Here is an 18,879-nt window from a genome sequence, read left to right on the forward strand (position 1 = left end):
TATGTCAAGGAAACACGGAAACACACACAAAGGAGAACAATGGGGTTAGCGCGACCAAGGAAGTGAGCTAAGTAACAAGATGGTCCTAGCGAAGACTATTAGCTCGGTGTCACGCCAACACAAGAGAGACGGTAGCTCGGTTGCATATGAGAGAAGCAACAAGATTTGCACAAATGCCACTCTTCTCTTTTCTCTCTTAGTGCGCACAAGCTTTGCACTTCTCGATATCGGTGGACACACACTCTTTTTCTATTCCTTTTTCTTTTTCTCTTTTTTTCACTTTTTTTTTCTCTATGCTTAGAAGCTTTATTTTCTCTATGTATATGTCACACTTTTTTCTTCTTTTGTGTATCTTTCTCACCGAGCTTGCTTCGGAGCTTTGCTCAACACAACGCACACACACCCTCTCACGGTCGTGACACTTGTGCAATGCTTCGCAACACTCGGAAAGCCACTCTCAATGGGATAGGTACGCAAAGGAAGAAAGGGGCTACAAGGGTTAGGGGAGGCAAGTTATACCTATTGACGTTAGGCGGTGTCAAGCACACGAACTTGCGATGGTGTCGACGGTGGCGGTGTCGAAGTTGCGCCGGAATCCGGGGTGCCGAAGGTGTCGCCGCGGTGTTGATGTAGACGCGGAAGCTTGGTAGACAAACCTTGCACTCCAAAACGGAAACCGGGCAAATTAAGTCAATGCCCGAAAAGTTGGGTCGAAACGAGCGGTCAAAAGTTGGGCTCCAAAAATCGTCAAAAATTAGGGATGAGCTATGTGGAGTATATGGAGGATGCTGTTAAAATTTGGAGTCAAACGGGCTCCGGAAAGTTGTCAAAATTTGGGGCAAAAAGTGGAGTCAAAATTGGGCGAAATTTGGGTTAAAAGTGTGAAATCCGGTCATGGGCCCGGTTGGACCGGATCCTGGGCCGGACCGTCCGGTTTCCGCCCGGTTGGCGCCCGGTCCGAGCAATTTTTTGCGAGCATAATACAAGTAAGTACAAGATCGAACCTGGCTCTGATACCATATGATGAGGTCTAAGACCCCGTGTGTGGCCCGATCTTGCGGTTGACCCGAAATCCAAGGAGGGAGAGAGGGAGAGCGCGAAGAACACGATGAACACGAAGAACACGAAGAACTCACGCACGCACACCAACCCGATACAATCGATACTTACCCCCGTGGCTCGATGGACCACGCCAATAGAATCAACCCGGGAGAGACGCGTGGTAGAATCCCGGAGTGAGAGATCGGTGAGGGAGATGAATCAAGGAGTGGGAGAGAGAGTGGGTAGCACTAGAATCTCACACTCACAAATCCATACATCCATCAAGGGTTGCCTTGGATACAAAGGGGATGAAACCCTAGGGAGACAAAGCTCAACTTCATGTCTAAGCCTAAATCTTGTCTAAAGAGGTAAGGGGGTGTCTTGGGTCTATATATAGGCCTACAAGACAACACATGGCGAAAAGGTACATAAGTGGGTAACTTGGGCAGTTTGGTGGGTAGTTCCCGTCGGATCCGGTCTGGGGCCGGTCAGACCGGGCCTGGGACCGGGCGGTCCGGTTGTGGAGCCAGTCGACCGGTCGCCAACCGGGCAGGTCGGTCTGGGGCCCGGTCGGACCGGACTCTGGGCCGGCTGGGCCTCCTCCTCCCTCTTCCTTCTTCTCTTCTTTCCTTCTTCCTTGCACCATGGGAGTTCCTTCTCTCTTGGTCCTTGTCGATGTCGGCACCTATAGACACCATGACGATAGGCATGAGGTAGCATACCATTCGAGTTGGCGTTGAGGTCGACCATAGAGAGGAAGGAGTTCACCTTTACATATATGGCGGGGTTTTGTGTTGTTGGTCCACTTGGGGGACTCCTTGGCCATGGTGTAGCGTCGACGATAGGTGGGGCTGCATCATCTCCCCCCCCCTTGGGGAAGAGTCGTCCTCGACTCATGCTCCTCCTCACCGATGAGGTAGTCCATGATGGTTGTCCCATGTAGAGTTGGGTAGTCGCGGTCGAAGAAGAACTTGGAGAAAAACCACTTGCGAAGGGAAAGCTCCAAGAGACATTTGGCAAAAATGGGAACCAAAATAGTGTGGGTGTATCCAACATGTGGAAGGGCAAAAATTTGTGCATGTAAGAGTTGTATGGTGTCAAAAATGTGTGGTGTAGCCTTGTCCCAAGCAAATGGAACAAACAAAAGGCAAGTATCGGCGGCAAAATTTGGGGCAAAATTGTTATGTGCAATGGCAATGCGATGGAGACTTCGAGCTTGGGAGAGTATGGTTGGCGTGAGCCTAGTATGGGTATCCTCAAGTGTCAAAGAATCCAATGCCAATGCCAAAGATGAAATGAAAAATCCAATGAAGAGCAACTTTTTGCGTGACATGTGGCACAAGATGCATAAGGTGTCTCTCACATGTATGACATGGTCCTTGAGATTCTCGGAGTGTATGATGATAACATCAAGACATACAACAACCATTGTGCCAACAAGATGTGTCAAGATATGTTGCATAAGAAGCAAGAGAGTTGACGGGGAGTTGGACCAAACCGGAAACTCGACAAGGCAAACCGGAAACACATGAGGGCGAAGGCTTGTGGGAACATACTCTTTGGTGTGATTCCCATGGGTTGGATCCTTGATGGGGTAGCTCTCAATTGCGCGTTTCGTGAGCTCATGCTCCGTAGCGGTGGAAGTTGTCGTGCGGGTACCTATACACACAATAGAGAGAACAAAGAGCGTGTGTGCATGGTAGAGGAACACATCATCCATCATGATGTTCCATGACTTGTGCACATCACCATTAGTGTCAATCAAGATAGTATGAAATGCATGGCGATGGTGCATATGGCAAGAAGGTGCATTCATGGCATGTGGTAACTCATGATCATCAAAAATAGAGAAGGCTATGGGGGCCATCTCATGGACAATGAAATAAGCATTCTTGCATACCAAGCATAAGAAAGAGCAATTGTTCACAATCTTGGATGCAAGGATCATGGAATGGTGTAAGCATTTTGGACAAAGCATGCGGAAGCTAATGTCATCCTTGTCATTATCATTGCAAGCAATACATGGTAAAGAGCAAGTGGTCGACATATTGCAAGCAATGGTGGAAAATTGGAAGCTCTCATAGCATGGCATGGTCATGGTATCACAAGCATTCACTTCCACATGATCAACAATGTTATCAAGCAAAGTATCGCATGGGGAAATGAAAGTAGCATGTGACGTAGCAAATGTATCATCAAGATCATGCATGCACTCATAAGTCATCATGTCCTCTAGTGGGATCATGGCATCATCAACACCTATGTTGTTACCTTTGTAGGCCGACTCATTTGAGGTAGGTGTTGTGGAAGTAGGAGGATCCTTGTGGTCGACATGTCCGTCTTGGAGCAAGCATGGTGAGATATCATCATCTTCATGCACCATGTACATCTTCTCCATGATCGGGAACTCGTCCTCCGTGGAACCTAGTGCAACATAAGAAGACACAAACGAGGGAGAGGTTAATGTGTTAGCAAAAGCGATGTCCTCCATGGACCTATCATCTACCTCTCTCAACTCACTTTGTGTATCACTCATGTCCTCCAAATGGAAGCACTCAAACTCACATATGGGGTGGAAGTCACTCAACTCACCATCACTCTCACTCAAGTGGGCTAAGTGGCTCTCATTCTCACATGGGATTGGTACCAACTCATCAATGAAGCATAGGGGAGTAGGCTCGACTTTCTCATCTCCATGCGCCTCCTTGGTTGAAGGGAAATTCCCATGCTCAACCATCTCAACTCCATGCGCCTCCGTAGGTGAAGGGAGAATCCCATGCTCACCATGCTCAACTCCATCACCTCCCAAGTCATCCTCAAGCGGTGGCTCCATGGTGTTGATGAGAGCTAGGCTCGGCTCAACTTCGCCCTTGAGTTCACCTTGGCGATCTTCATCTTGAAGTGTGGGCGCTAAAGGCTTCTTGGTGGCTTGTGCTTGTAGCTTGTCGAAGTAGAGCTTCTTGGCGCTTGGCGTTGTGCATTGCCATGCCACATGACCCTTGGCCTTGCACACCTCACATAGGAGATTGGGACATTCCCGTGGAGGGTGGCCTTGTTGCTTGCACTTGTAGCATCGGAGTCCATAGGCATGTGACGAGGTAGGGGCCATTGTGGTGGTGGCACAAGAGGTGGAAGTCGCCTCATGAGGAAGGTATGCGCGATGTGCACTTGCCATCCTTGGAGTGGTAGGCACCCTATCATGGTGTTTGTCGCCTTCATGTCGAGGCTCTCGTCTTCGTGCATCATCACCATGGCTTGAGTGGTGTCGTCGAAGACTCGTGGAAGATGTTGGTCGATGACGATCATGAAGTGGCTTGTGGCGGCGAAGCTCATGTGGTGACGTATGTCGATGTAGACCATGAGGTGGTAGTGGTCGACGACTATCATGAGATGGTGTGAGTCGATGACGGTCCTTGCCATGCCGAGATGATGGCTCATGCGACTTGGCATGTTGCTTGCGGTGCCTTGTGGAGCTTGGAGAAGAGTGTCGATGACGCTCATGATGGGGACGCTCTTGATGCTCCATATGGTGTACTTGAAGTCGACTATCTTGTGCATAAGCACTCTCATGGTGGCGCCTTGTGGAGCTCGTAGACGAGTGTCGATGACGATCATGATGAGGACGCTCTTGATGCTCCATATGATGAACTCGCCGTAGATGATCATGTGCATAAGCACTCTCATGGTGGCGCCTCGTGGAGCTCGAAGAAGTGTGTCGATGGCGATCATGTTGGGGACGCTCTTGATGATCCATATGATGGTGCCATCTTTGAGGTCCTCTATCTTCATATGTAGCTCCATTGGCCAAGTAGGTGACTAGGTGAGGCTCCGCCATGGTGTCGATGTCGTAGGCGTGGCGTTGCTCCACCATGCCGTCCATGCTTGATGAGCCATTGTCGATGTAGAGCTCGTCGAAGTCATCCTCAAAGTGGTGCTCCACCATGTCGTCCATGTCGATGATGCTTGGGGAGCCATGGTCGTTGTCGAGCTCCTCGATGTCGGAGATGTCGGTGATGCTTTCGGAGCCATAGTCGGAGTCAGCTCCATATGTTCCTCCACATCCGCGGTGCTTGAGGAGGCATCCTCCTCGAAGTGCTCCATGTAGTCCTCCGTATCCTCATCTTCGCTATCCATGTTAGCACGATGGTATCTATATGGTGTATGTTAGTGGAAGAACACTACCTCGCAACCTTACCATGGTATGACAAGATTGGGGTGATCCAACAAACCGAGGTCAAAATCAATTGTATCGGGCACTCACACAAAGACACACGCAAAAGCTAGCAAATATGGTGGTAGGTGAGTGTGGTGGAAAGCCAAAAGACGAAATCCGAAATCAAGTGTATTGTCAAGAGTGGTGGAAATCCAAAAATCAAATGTTAAAGCGATGATCACTATAAACACGGAAAAGATGTGGAACACACACACGAGAAGAACGGGGTTAGTGCGACCAAGGAATGAGCGGAAAAGTGTATGAAGCCCTTAAGCAAGGGTGCTCGGTGTCACACTAACACAAGAAGAGATCAAAGCTTCGGTTGCAAGGAAGAGACAACAAGATTCACACGTGGCCTCTCTTCTCTTATCTCTCTTTTGCTTAAAAGCTTATGACACTCTTTTGTATATGGTGGCACTTGCACTCTTTTGTATCTATGGTGGCACTTTGTACACTTTTGTATGTATGATTGCACTTGCACTCTTTTGGTGCTTTGGCGGCTTTTTCTCGCCCTATGTTAGCGTTAGCTCGCTCTTGCTATCTTGCCACACGAGTTTTGCTTAGAAGCTTGACTCCACACTACACACACACCTCACAATCGGGGCCACGTGCAATGTCTCGCAACACTCAATAAGCAATGCTCGATAGGATAGATCGCAAAAGAAGAGGGGTTACAAGGTGGGGTGCAAGTTATACCTAGATGTTAGGCGGTGTCGGAACACACAACTTGCGATGAAGGTGGTGATGTCAAGAGTACGGTTGCAAGTCCGGGGTGCCTCGGATGTCGTCGCTTGCTTCGGAGCTGCGTGTTAGTTTCACAAACAAGGCACTCAAACCGGAACAAGCAAACACAAGTTAGCGGAAGAAAACGGTCAAAGTAGCTTGGCGGCGGTGGCGGTGGTAAGCCGGTGGTGGGTGGTGTCGACGCCCTTGCGGTTGCGGCGGAGGTTATGGAGCCGCGGTGATGTTTCCCGGTGGTTTGGGGAGGGTGGCGGTGCTTGCCGGCGGCGGAGAGGGTGGCGGTGGTTGGCGGAGGTGGCGGTGGAGGTGGCGTCCGGTTTCCGCCCGGTTGACCAGGCCCTGGACCGGCCTGCCCGGTCTACAGCCCGGTTGACCGGGTTCTGGCCCGGTTGGCGCCCGGTCAGGCGCCCGGTCTGGCGCCCGGTTGACCGGCCCTGGTGCCAGGCTGTCCGGTCACTGGCCCGGTTGGAGCCCGGTCGACCGGATTTCGCGGGGCACAGATTTTCTCTCTCCTGTTCTTGAGCGAAATCAAGCCAAATCGACCAAAACGAAGGGAAATGATGGAGTTGGGGGCTAAAAGTTGGGGAGATAGTAGATCAAGCACTCCAACACCAAATCCATGGACCAAAACCACTCAAAACGCAACCAAATCGCAGATCGGTCAAGAGGCAAATTAGGGCTATTTTTGGGGATTTTTGGGGAAATTTTTTTAGAGACGAAATTGGATGGGTGGGGGGTCAAATCCGCGGAAACCAAAGGCTGCTGATACCATATGATGCGGCCTAAGGCGACGTGGGTTGCCCGATCTCACGAATTGACCGAGGGAAAGGCGGGGGAGAGGAAGAACACGAAGAACACGGCGATGAACACGATGAACACACGCGAACACACACCAACCCGATACAATTCCGGTTTACTCCCGATAGCCCGAACCACTATCCCGATAGAATCTCTCAAGGGAGAGACACGCGGTAGAATCCCCGAGAGGAAGATCGGCATACGATCGGTGGAATCACACAAGTGAGAGACCGGTGGTAGAATCACGAGTGTGAGAGACTAATCATATAAGGAGTGCCTTGTACAATAGATTTGGGTAAATCTAAGGAGGGGGTTTCCCTAATCCCAAAGGGATGGTGGAGGCATGAGCCTAATTCTCTCAAGTTCATTCCTAACCTAATGAAGGGGGAGGTGGGAGCCTATATATAGGGAGCCACCAAAGGAAGGGTAGTTTAGGCATACAAAGGGATAAAGGGTTCAGATTTGATGCTCTTTGCAGTCGGGGCGTCGGGGCCGAGCACATGTAGGGCGATAGGGCCGGCGCGGGTAGGGCGGCGAGTGCCGTCGTCCTCGGGCGTAGTGGCGGTGCGGCGGTGCCGGTCTTCCCGGCGCGTCTCCTTATCCTCGACGTTCTCTTCCATGCTTCCGCGACCTCGGCCTTGAGTCCTCGAGCCTCCATGGTGTCGTCCACTTCCTCCGTACTTGGCGATGTGTTCCTATCATGGTCATATGAAGGTGTTGACTGCCAAAACCCACCGGCGGGCAGCGGCCTTGTCAACACTGTAGAGCCGGGGGGAGCCTAGAGCTGCGGCTGGCTGAGACCCCTCCGAGCGACGGCCCGCAATGCTCTTCTGGTCACACGCGGCGTTGCGAAGTGCAAGGGCGTGCCACCTGACCTATACCTGGTCAGGAAGGTGATGAGATTGCCTCGCTTAGTTTCCTGCAGGGCATACATGTAAACGTTAAATACGAGCCTCGATCGGCTCTCAGGTTATCCCGTGAATCGGCTCAAAGAGCCGATCCACCCATGATCCGTACGGGGTGTACGAATACTTGGTGGTCCTGCTTGATCAAGATGAAGCTAATGAGATCTACGACGATTTAGGGTTTTCACCACATAATCGGATCATCCTACTCCAGGTTGGGCCGGATGGCCACGCACGGTGCTCGTAAGCCGATCCTAAACAAGGCCAAAAAACCAACATGAAGTTGATCCTAGGAACATCCCGTTTAGGACTTGCGAACGCCACCCTACGTGCCACAGGATCCTCCCCCTTTGTAAGGCCAAACTATTGCAGATATTAAACTAATCCTTGTAGAACAAGGAGCAATCGTAACGGATCAGATCTACTAAATAATGATCAAGCGGGTGCCGCCCCCACACCCGGGATAGGCGTGAGGACGGCTAGATATGCAAGGGTTGCACTACGTAAGCATGCTTAAACGAAGAACAATGCTAACCCTAACACATCTAATGATAACTACGTTGCTCGCCATCAAAAGCGCTTCAAGACGAGCAACGCATGAACAACGTGGCTTAGTGCTGCCTAGATCGCAAGATGCGATCTAGGCAGCATGTCGCTACTCCGATAGAAACCCTCGAGACGAAGGAGTTGGCGATGCGCCGAGATTGGTTTGTTTTTGGGGTTGAACGTGAGTTGTTGTTTATTCCATAAACCCTAGGTACATATTTATAGTCCGGTGGACTTTCTAATGAAGGCGTGCACTAAACCGTGCACGACCAAGATTCTATCTCTTAACTAAAATACGATCTAATATATTACGTATACACGGGCAATTAAGCCCAACTTGGTATAAAAGGCCGATTCACGTATTCCTTCTATATATATTTCTTTATGTCCCTCTTGGTCGCGGCCCACCTCTCGACTCGGTTAAATTCCGGTGATAACACATGCCCCCTCGGTTTTGGAAATATTATTTCCAAAATCACTCGCTTTCCTTCGTCGGGTCATGTCGTGGCAGTAACCGTCGCAAGTATCCCTCATGATGATGCCTTGCCTTCTCAACTTCTCCGCGTGACCCGGCAGTTTTTTTTTTTTTTTTTTTAGGCACCACTTCCTCGAAACCGCTCGTGGCATTGAATCTCCACTATATCCCCCTTTGATTTAACCGCTCCGAACAGTTCTTCCTTTGTATCTCCTCCGCATTAGCACTCCAAAAACCCTCCCAGCCACCATGTCTTCCTCCTCCTCTGCTCCATCGGATCTTGCTAGCCAATCCTCCACATCCCGTGAGCCGACGCCGGAGTACGACGCTGCGGCGGTCCACGCGGCCAACACCCGCCGCGCCATTGCGGCGGGGGAGGAATCAGACCACGACTTCTCCGTCTGGTCCGAGGACGACCAGTCCTTGACGCGACGGGGAGAGCGACCTCCGCTTCCTCGCCGTTGGGGAAACGGAAAAGGGGAGTGACGACGACAGCCTTCTCCTCGCGACTTCACCTCTCCCGGGAGGAGGAGGAGCAGGAAGAGGAGGAGGACGACGACGAGGGCTCCTCCGACGAGCCGCCGGCCAAGCGGTTCTGCCCTTGGCCGGGCATCTGAGCGACTTCGACAGCCGACGAGGACGACGCCGACGAAGAAGATGAAGACAACGAGGGCCCGGTCGGCGGCCATTGGAGCGACGATGAGCCCGCCGGGAGCAGCGCCGATGATGGCGACGACAGCCGACGACGAGGGCGTTGATGGCCCATAGATAGGACCTCTAGAATAGGGCCAGCAGTAGTAGATGGGGCAAGTGGAACCCCTAGTATTCCCCTTTTGAGAGCAATTAGCTCCTTATGTAAGAAATCTCCTCTTAATCAATGAAGAACTTTTCCCCAATCTTGATTTTGCCGATTCCTTTTAATTGAGCCGATTCTCTCTTCTACTGACCTTGCCGATTCGTCCCCTTTGCCAATGCGTAATGAGCCGATAACAACGCACCGGCCCTTCAACAGAGCGATCTACCAGGCCTGTTGCCCCCCGAGTCTCAGCCGATGTAAAACATAGACGAGGAATACGCGCATGAATCGTGTAGACTCGGGCCCGATCGTGTGTGGGGAAATTCCTTATGTAGCGCCACCCGATTTGAACACAAATCGGCCTCTCCGAGCGGAAAGCCTTCAAGGTGAGCTGCCCCCCGAGTTCTTACTCGAGGCGAGAATGTGCCACAGCCCGATCCTCTTTCTTCCTCCGATGAACCGATAATCTTCCATTCCAACTGTACTAACCCCACGTATTGGATAATCCTCACACAACTAGAGCCGATGGCTACGCATCGGCTGTTTCTTGATTCTGAAGTCGATGCCCGCTGCATCGGCTGTGCCTCGAAAATTTTCGCTTTTCGAAATTTTTTTTTTTTTTTTTTTACGGCCGACCTGTGCATCGGCCCCCATATCTCAATACCCGTCAACAAAAGATGAGATGCTTCTGTTGTATACCCTCATATTTCCATATACCTGGGTGCCCCCCGAGCCGATTCTCGTCAAGAAAATTGATGGTATCGGCTCCGTTGGATAACATGTTGAACCCAGAGCAGAGGTAGGTGAGGATAATTTTGGCCGATTGCTGGAATCGGCCTCCACGTTGCTTGTTCGTTGAAGGTTTTGTAAGTTCCCTTCGTAAATTTTTCGGGGCCGATCACAAGGATCAGCCTCTCCTGGTTTGCCCATTGGTTTGGTCTTGCTACTTGGTCAGGCGGGATGAAACCAACCCAACCTCTCGACTTGATGCGCCCGCCGTCGTCCACCTTGTGTGCTCCGTAGAGTCGTGGAGCGCTACGCTCCGTCGGCAAGACGAGTACCATGTTTGTGCCACCGATGTCTCATCATCGGCTTTCCTCTGTTTAGGGCGCCACTCCATTTTCCGTGGACGACCCTCTTCATCCAGGGTTCGCCGAACCTTTGCAGCCAGATCGGGCCGTGCTTTTCTTAGCGTATGCAGGTACAACCTTTCGGCTTCCTCCAGGCCGCGCAATCGCTGAACCCTCGCGCTTCCGGGAACGGCTGAGTCCGTCGTGGCACCACCTTGGCCGGTGGTACCCGTCTTCTTCCACTTCTCCCTCGTCTTCTCGAATCTTCAAGATCTGCCCAACGAGGTGACTCAGCCGCATTTGCTTTGTGGTGGGAGAGGCCCTAAGCGCTCGAACACGTACACGTTGGCTGCCTCCTTCTTTTCTCGATTGCATTCTGGGCAATTGCCGATTGTGGGCAATCGGCTCATTCCCGAATCCCAAGCAGTAGTCCGAAGAAGGGGCAGTCCCAATGCCTGGCGTTGTCGTCTTGCTCCCTTGATGCTTCCGTGGCATAGCGCTCATGCTCCTCCTCATCGTGATCCTCGCCGACGATATCTTCCGGCTTCTCTAGCCAAACGATCTTCTCTATCACCGTAATAGGGTCGCCGGCGTTGACCATACCGATTAACATATTTGTTGAGGAGGTGATCGAGAGGGGTCGCCGATATCTTATATTCTTCACCTCTCCCTCTCGTGACGTAGCGCTTGCCATCATGACGGAGCCGATCGCATGGGGCGGCCTCATCCGTATCCTTGCCGTGAGAGCAGCCTGCCCTCATCTCCATCTTTGCCGAGTGGTTTCCGTGCCCTACCATGTTGATGCCGAACGAGGGGCCTGGCCGGCAACCTTCGTGGTAGGTGATTCCTACCATGTTAACGGCGGGGAAGGGTTGGGTGTCGACCTTCATGGCGTATCGGTTGAAAATTAGCCGCCTCTTCTCTATCGCCGCTTGGATGTGCCGACGCCACACCCGGCAGCCGTTGGTGGCATGGGAAAGCGAGTTGTGGAATTTGCGTATGGCTTTCCGTTTAGCTCTTTCGCCGTGGGGAACTTGAGACCTTCAGAACCGTCAACCGTTTCTCCTTGAGTAGGAGGTCGAAGATTTGTTCAGCCTTGGTCACGTCAAAATCAAATCCTCGGGCGGCCCCGGCGGCTTTACCCATTTGCAGGCCACAGGGTTCCTCCCCGCGTCCACTCAGCCACCGCTATCTCTTGGCCTCCCCGCAGCACTTCATCCTCCTCCGTATCGACCATGACTACCGCACGTTTGAACTTGTCTTGGTACAGGTCGGGGTGGCGCCGTTCATATGCCGATAGTTTCGAACCATGTGCGCCAGCCGAGGGATAATCCGCTTGGGAGGCCATGTCCTTGAGCCGTGTTGCAAGTCCTGCTACCGCCAACTCGACCGCTTCCTTTTCAGCTATACGAACCGAATAACATCGGTTCCTAAGATTTCTGAAGCGCCGGATGTATTCTCGTCACCGTTTCCCGCGCTTCCGACGTAGTTGTGCTAGATCGGCAATGCCGGACTCGGAAGCTTCGTATGGTATTGCATATGGAACTGTTCTTCCAATTGCTTCCAAGACTCGGATGGAGTTCGCCGGTAGAGAGGTGTACCATCCAAAAGCCGATCCCGTGAGGGACTCGTGAAAAGAGCCTCACGCGTAGCTGATCCGACACCGAAGCCGGTCCTAGTTGAGCCAAATATCGGCCGACGTGCTCGATGGAGCTGGAGCCATCTCGATCCACCGAATTTGGAGAAGTCGTGAGCCGATATTTTGGTGGCAGCGGGATCATCTCGTAATCGTCGTGGTACGGCTTGGAATAGCCGACCGCCCTTCTTTTCGGCATCATGCCGAACTCGGTCTCTCGCATGGTACCGATCCGATCCGCCGTACCGGCCGTAGGAGTTGCACTCGAAGATTCGCCGGGTGGCGTACTTGGCCTCGCCACGTTTGCTTTTCCAGCTCCGAGCCGCCGGCAGGAGCTGGGCTCGGGAGTTTCGTCGGTGTGGCGTATTTAGTTAGCCACGCCTCGCTCCGTCGCCGACGTTCCTCCCGTCTTCGCCGGAGTCCCCGATGTTGTGGCCTGGTTTGTGAGTGCCCAGTCACCACAATCCGGCACATACATGCATGCGTACCCATGAGGGATCTCCTTAGGGCGCTCCATTAAGAACTCGGTAGTCACCGGGGTCGCCACCACCTCGTAGACGAGGAATGCCGGTGTAGTCGGCACTTCAGCAGGTGCCGCCAACGCAAATGGCAGCGGTGGACGGGACCGGAATGGCAATTCTCCTTGATGCGTCCCGAGAGCTGGTCCCGACGGCGAGTACCGGTGGCTCATGATCTCCCGGATCACGCGCAGCGACACGCTCCAAGCACGTTAACCAAGTTCTCGCAGTGGCGTGTAGCGAGTGAGCCACCGTGTAGTTGATCTCCTCGCCGCTGCACCCTCGGTGCGTTCCTCCGACGGGGAAGAAAGGTCTATCCCATCGAGTGCACCTTCCGGTGAGAACCCCTTCCATCCGATGCCACCGTAACGGGTTCTCCGAAAGAGCCGATGAGGTCGGCTTCGAGGGTAGCCTTGATCTCATTGTATTGCTTCTTGAGGTCGTCGAGCGGATCCTCGTAGGTGACCGGCGTGCCGTCCGCCATCTCGGATGTAGATGGCGATGTGGTTGATGTAGACGATCGTCCCACCGGGCGTGCCGTGAATGTGTTGATCTGCCAAAACCCACCGGCGGGCAGCGGCCTTGTCAACACCGTAGAGCCGGGGGAGCCTAGAGCTGCGGCTGGCCGAGACCCCTCCGAGCGACGGCCCGCAATGCTCTTCTGGTCACACGCGGCGTTGCGAAGTGCAAGGGCGTGCCACCTGACCTATACCTGGTCAGTGAAGGTGATGAGATTGCCTCGCTTAGTTTCCCGCAGGGCATACATGTAAACGTTAAATACGAGCCTCGATCGGCTCTCGAGTTATCCCGTGAATCGGCTCAAAGAGCCGATCCACCCATGATCCGTACGGGGTGTACGAATACTTGGTGGTCCCGCTTGATCAAGATAAAGCTAATGAGATCTACGACGATTTAGGGTTTTCACCACATAATCGGATCATCCTACTCCAAAGTTGGGCCGTATGGCCACGCACGGTGCTCGTAAGCCGATCCTAAACAAGGCCAAAAAACCAACATGAAGTTGATCCTAGGAACATCCCGTTTAGGACTTGCGAACGCCACCCTACGTGCCACAGGATCCTCCCCCTTTGTAAGGCCAAACTATTGCAGATATTAAACTAATCCTTGTAGAACAAGGAGCAATCGTAACGGATCGGATCTACTAAATAAAGATCAAGCGGGTGCCGCCCCCACACCTGGGATAGGCGTGAGGACGGCTAGATATGCAAGGGTTGCACTACGTAAGCATGCTTAAACGAAGAACAATGCTAACCCTAACACATCTAATGATAACTACGTTGCTCGCCATCAAAAGCGCTTCAAGTACGAGCAACGCATGAACAACGTGGCTTGTGCTGCCTAGATCGCAAGATGCGATCTAGGCAGCATGTCGCTTACCCGATAGAAACCCTCGAGATGAAGGAGTTGGCGATGCGCCGAGATTGGTTTGTTTTTGGGGTTGAACGTGAGTTGTTGTTTATTCCATAAACCCTAGGTACATATTTATAGTCCCAGTGGACTTTCTAATGAAGGCGTGCACTAAACCGTGCACGACCAAGATTCTATCTCTTAACTAAAATACGATCTAATATATTACGTATACACGGGCAATTAAGCCCAACTTGGTATAAAAGGCCGATTCACGTATTCCTTCTATATATATTTCTTTATGTCCCTCTTGGTCGCGGCCCACCTCTGACTCGGTTAAATTCCGGTGATAACAGAAGGAGGATGAAGTAGCATACCATTCATGAGAGACAATTGTAGGCACGCATAAAGGAGAAGATTCACCTTTGCGTGACGTGTCGGCGTTGACGCACATGATGCGGTGGAGACCGAAGGTCGTCCCGTATCAACAGTGCCCCGCGCTTTACGGAAGATGAAGTCAGCGTGGACTTTGGGAACCCGGATCACCAACCCGGTTCCTTCCAGTGCAAGACTCGCCAGCCTCGAGTCGGTCTGAGGTACAGACCCCCAGTCGGATATGGCTTGTAGAAGCCGGCCCAGCTACGAAGATTGGCGGCCGTAGCCAGTGCCGACTAGGACCTAGAGCCAGCCGGCTCGGACCAGCCGGCCACGGCGCCAGCCGGCTGCTCCTCGCCGGCCTTTGCCGCGAGCCGGCCGGTGGCCAGCCGGCTGCTCTGCGTCCATTGCCCTACCCGGGTATTCCCCCGACATTAGCCCCGAGCTGGCAAGGTCCTGCGTTTAGAAGGACCTAGGCAGGTTTTCCTCGGCTCCTGAATATATTTGACGGCACTTGGAGGGGCCGACTGAGAATTTTCATTCAGCCGGCTGCGCCCTCATCCGGCTCGTTCCTGCCGGCTGCTCCCAGCCGGCCGCTTTTTACACTTGTATAGTTTTCGCTTTCTTGCAAGATTGGATGGCGCCTCCGCCTTGCTGATGAATTTTGGTTCGAGTGGAACTTTTGGTCCGGCTCCGGCTTGCTGTGCGCCGGAGTCTCCGCCGCCTCGGGTCCTGCGCCCGACTTGACCGGTCTGACGCCCCGGCCCGGCGGTCGGTTCGTCCGGTCACATCAATGTTCCTCCGGATCCGGTGCGGTAGTGGGCGACGTGGTGTGGCCGCTTTCAGATAACCGTTGTGGACGTGGGAGGAGTTACGGCGCAGAAATCCGGGGACGTGGCCCACGATTGCCACGTGGAGGCCAACCGCCCGCGGGCAGAGGCTATAAATGCCGTGGGGGAGGCATCGAGGCGGCCACTTGCCATTCTCTTCCTCCTCGCGCTCCTGCTTCCATCGCTCTCCGCGCGCCCAAGCTCGCTGTTGCTCCGGCGAACGTCTCCCGCTGGCGAACTCCGGTGGGCGAACCTCCACGGATCCGCCGCCGCCACCCCGTCAATCCGGCACCACGGGGCCGCGCGTCTCGACGGAGCGTCCTCAGCCGCCGTTGTCGCCGCCGCGGTCGCAAGGTTCTTCCTCGCCATTCCGCCTCTCCTGGTCATCTTCTTCCTCGACCTCTTCAATGGCGTCCCCCAGCGGATCGTGGAGGGGCTCCTACATGCGGGAGGATGACATCGAGCGCCCGTGCGCTCCGGCGGATCCCGCAGCTTGGTGATCACGCGGGCGCCCGGCGGGGAGGTGGAGCCCAAGCCGGAGCCCGGCGAGCGCGGCGTTTTCGGCGCGCACCTCGACCGCGGGCTGGGCCTGCCGGCTTCAACATTCTTCCGGCAATTCCTCGACCACTTCGGCCTTCAGCCGCACCACCTGCCGGCCAACGCGTGCGTCCTCTTGAGCTGCTTCGTAGCGTTCATGGAGGCCTACGCTGGCTTGTGGCCCGACATCGACTTCTGGAGCCGGCTCTTCTACTTGAAGGCCCAGCACCACCGAAGGCCACCTGCGGGCTCGCGGCGCCGCCTCGATCTACACTCGGCCTGGTACGCCTTTCCCCAAAATCCCCACAGCTGACTCGGTGAAGAACCGCGCATGTCATTCTTCTACGTGCGCAACGACGGGCGCTCGTCGACCGGATCAACTTGCCGGAGTTCAACCCGGCTCCTCCAGCCGGCCGGGTCAACCGGAGCCACAACGCCCGCTCGACGGATCCGAACGCCGAGGTGAACCTGCTGTGGGACTTCCCGGCGACAGCCACCGATGGCGGGCTGACCGCCGAGGATCTCCTCTCGCACCATCGCCGAGCGCCGGGTGCTGCCGCTCCAGATGCGCACCCACAAGATCGGCACATGTCCGGCCGGTTCGATCCGAACCGCACGTCCAAGGCGCCGTCAACAAGGCCCAGGTGGCCAGCCGGGTGAACCACATCACCAAGGCGAACCTAACGGAGAACTGGAGCTACGGGCTGGTGCCTTGCGACAGGGAGCATCCGCCGGCGCGGGTAAGTCTCATGTCTTTGCCATTTTCCGGCTTGCGGCTGCGAGGCCGGCTTCCTTTTTCTTCTGCCGACTTCCGGCTTGTCATATGTTCATGTTTTTTCTGTTTTTCTAGCTTTTTGAGCGTCAAAACGCCGATGACGGCGACCTGGCGACGAAGAGGTGGACGCCGGATCACGTCGATCCGGCTGACCAAGCCGGCGAACATGCCGGCGACGACGACCTGCCGCAGGCGCCTGATCTAGGCGGCCAGGGGGAGCACAATCCGCCCCCTTCACCGCAGAAGCAGCAAGAGGAGGAGGAGCCGGCGACGTCCGGCACGGGGCCCATCCCCGCCGTGCCTCTGCGGACGAGGCCGCCAAGCACCACGGCGACTTCGGCGCCCAAGGGCACGAAGCGAGCCGGCTCCACCGCCGCCTTGGAGGCGAAGGCGAAGAAACAGCGCCGGCAGCAGCCGAAGTTGGTCCCGGAGCAGGCCGGGTGAGCTCTCTTTCTCTTTTTCTTGTTTGATTCCTTTTCTTTCCTTACTTTTATACTTATTGTCTCTCTGTTTATCCGGCTAGGGTCCCTATCAAGTTTGCCCAGTGGCGGCGGCTCCCGGCAAGCTCCGCGCATGTGTCGCCGCTCCCCGCCGGAGGAGGGAGCAGACGCCGCAGCCTTCCTCGCGCGCATCTACACCGCCGCCGCCCCGCCGCAGGGGCGCCTTCCTTCGCCGTGCCGCTGGCCTCGGCGCCCGATCGCGGCACGCGGGTTGGAGCCGACTCGCCAGGCGACGCCGGACGACATGTTCCCGGGCCGGACTCGTCCTTCCGGGCCCGGCCGCCGGGGCTGGTCTGGGAATGCCGCCTTCAGCCGGAGTCGGAGCCGGCAGGGCTGCTCCTGGAACCGGCGCTGGCAGGGCTGTGCCGCTTGCGGCCGGAGCCGGCGCCGGGCCCACCGTGGTGGAGCTGGACGGGAGTCCGGAGGGGGCGCCCCAGGCGCCGGAGGCGACTGGGCCGGCTGGGCCATCTGCTGCGCCCGGAGCGACGCCGCCACCGCAGCCGACGACGGAGGAGCCGGCCCGACAGGAGCCGGCGAGAGACGAGCCGGCGCGCACGGAGGGCGCCGACTCGCGCGCGCTGGTGAGGACGGGAACCCCATCGGCATCACCGCAAGGCCTGCACGTGGCCAAGGGCGCACTTCTTCTTCAGGTGCCGTCCGCCTCCGACTCCAGCCTCGGCTCGGCTGCCACCATGGAGCGGGCGTGGCTCCGCGCCGACTCCTACGAGGTGACCAGCCGGGAGGGGAACCCCGGCCAAGCATCGGTGGAGATGTTCTTCTCCAGCCCGCAGGCCAATCTCAAGGCCAGTGGCAACCGAGGCCGCGGCCAACGTCGCCAAGGTGGAGGAAGCCAGCAAGGTAAGCTTCGACTCGCTTTTGATCTGATTATTATCCCGGTAGCCCTCCGAGGCATGGGCCGGCTCCTGGAGCCGGCACGGGTTTCGCCTGATCGACTAACTTTTTCTTTTCCTTAGGCTGTGATGGACCGGCGCACCACTTTGTCTAATCGCGCCGTCACCCATTACCACAAGGCCAAGCTGGACCGGGCCGACTTGGCCCGCGAGCCGGAAGCCGTCAAGGGTAAGCTCTATGCTTCTTTCGACTTGATGTCTTGTTTTCTTTCTAGTCTTGGTTGGCTCGACATTTCTTTCTCGGCCGTCTCGTAGCTTGAAGCCGCCAAGGTCCCGCAGCCGGAGTCGGATCTCCGAGCCGCTCGCGACCGCTGCGCCGTGAGCGAGGAGGCGGGCCGATCCGCCGCCCGCAAGCTTAAGCTGGCTGATCAGGAGCTGACGCGGCTGCGCTCGGCTGGAGCAGAACCACCTCACCGAGCTCAACTCCCTCAGGACGGCGGAGAAGGAGAAGGTGGATGATCTGAGCCGGCGGCCGACGGAGGTGGAGAAGCAGCCGCTTGCGCTCGGCAGAGGAGGTCACCGCTAAGTCCACGGAGCCGACGGCTACCGCCAAACGCTGGACCGACGATTTTGGCGCGCTCGATCGCGGCTTGTCGGGTGAGTGCATCTTTATGTTCCTTTCCTTTGCCGGCTTTCGGCCGTCGGCTGCCGGCTTAGGCTGGCAGCCGGCGGCGTAAACTTGATTTTTTCGATATCTCCATCTTCGGGCCGAGGGCGGTCGGTTTTGCGTGCCGCCGCTAGGCTTTTTTCTTTGTTACTCGAAATCTCCATCTTCGGGCTGGGGCAGTCGGTTCTTGCCGGCTGCCGCCGGGCTTACTTTAGAGCTTGGAATCTCCATCTTCGG

The sequence above is a fragment of the Lolium rigidum genome, chromosome 6 (genome assembly GCF_022539505.1).
Source record: "Lolium rigidum isolate FL_2022 chromosome 6, APGP_CSIRO_Lrig_0.1, whole genome shotgun sequence".
NCBI classification, from domain to species: Eukaryota; Viridiplantae; Streptophyta; class Magnoliopsida; order Poales; family Poaceae; genus Lolium; species Lolium rigidum.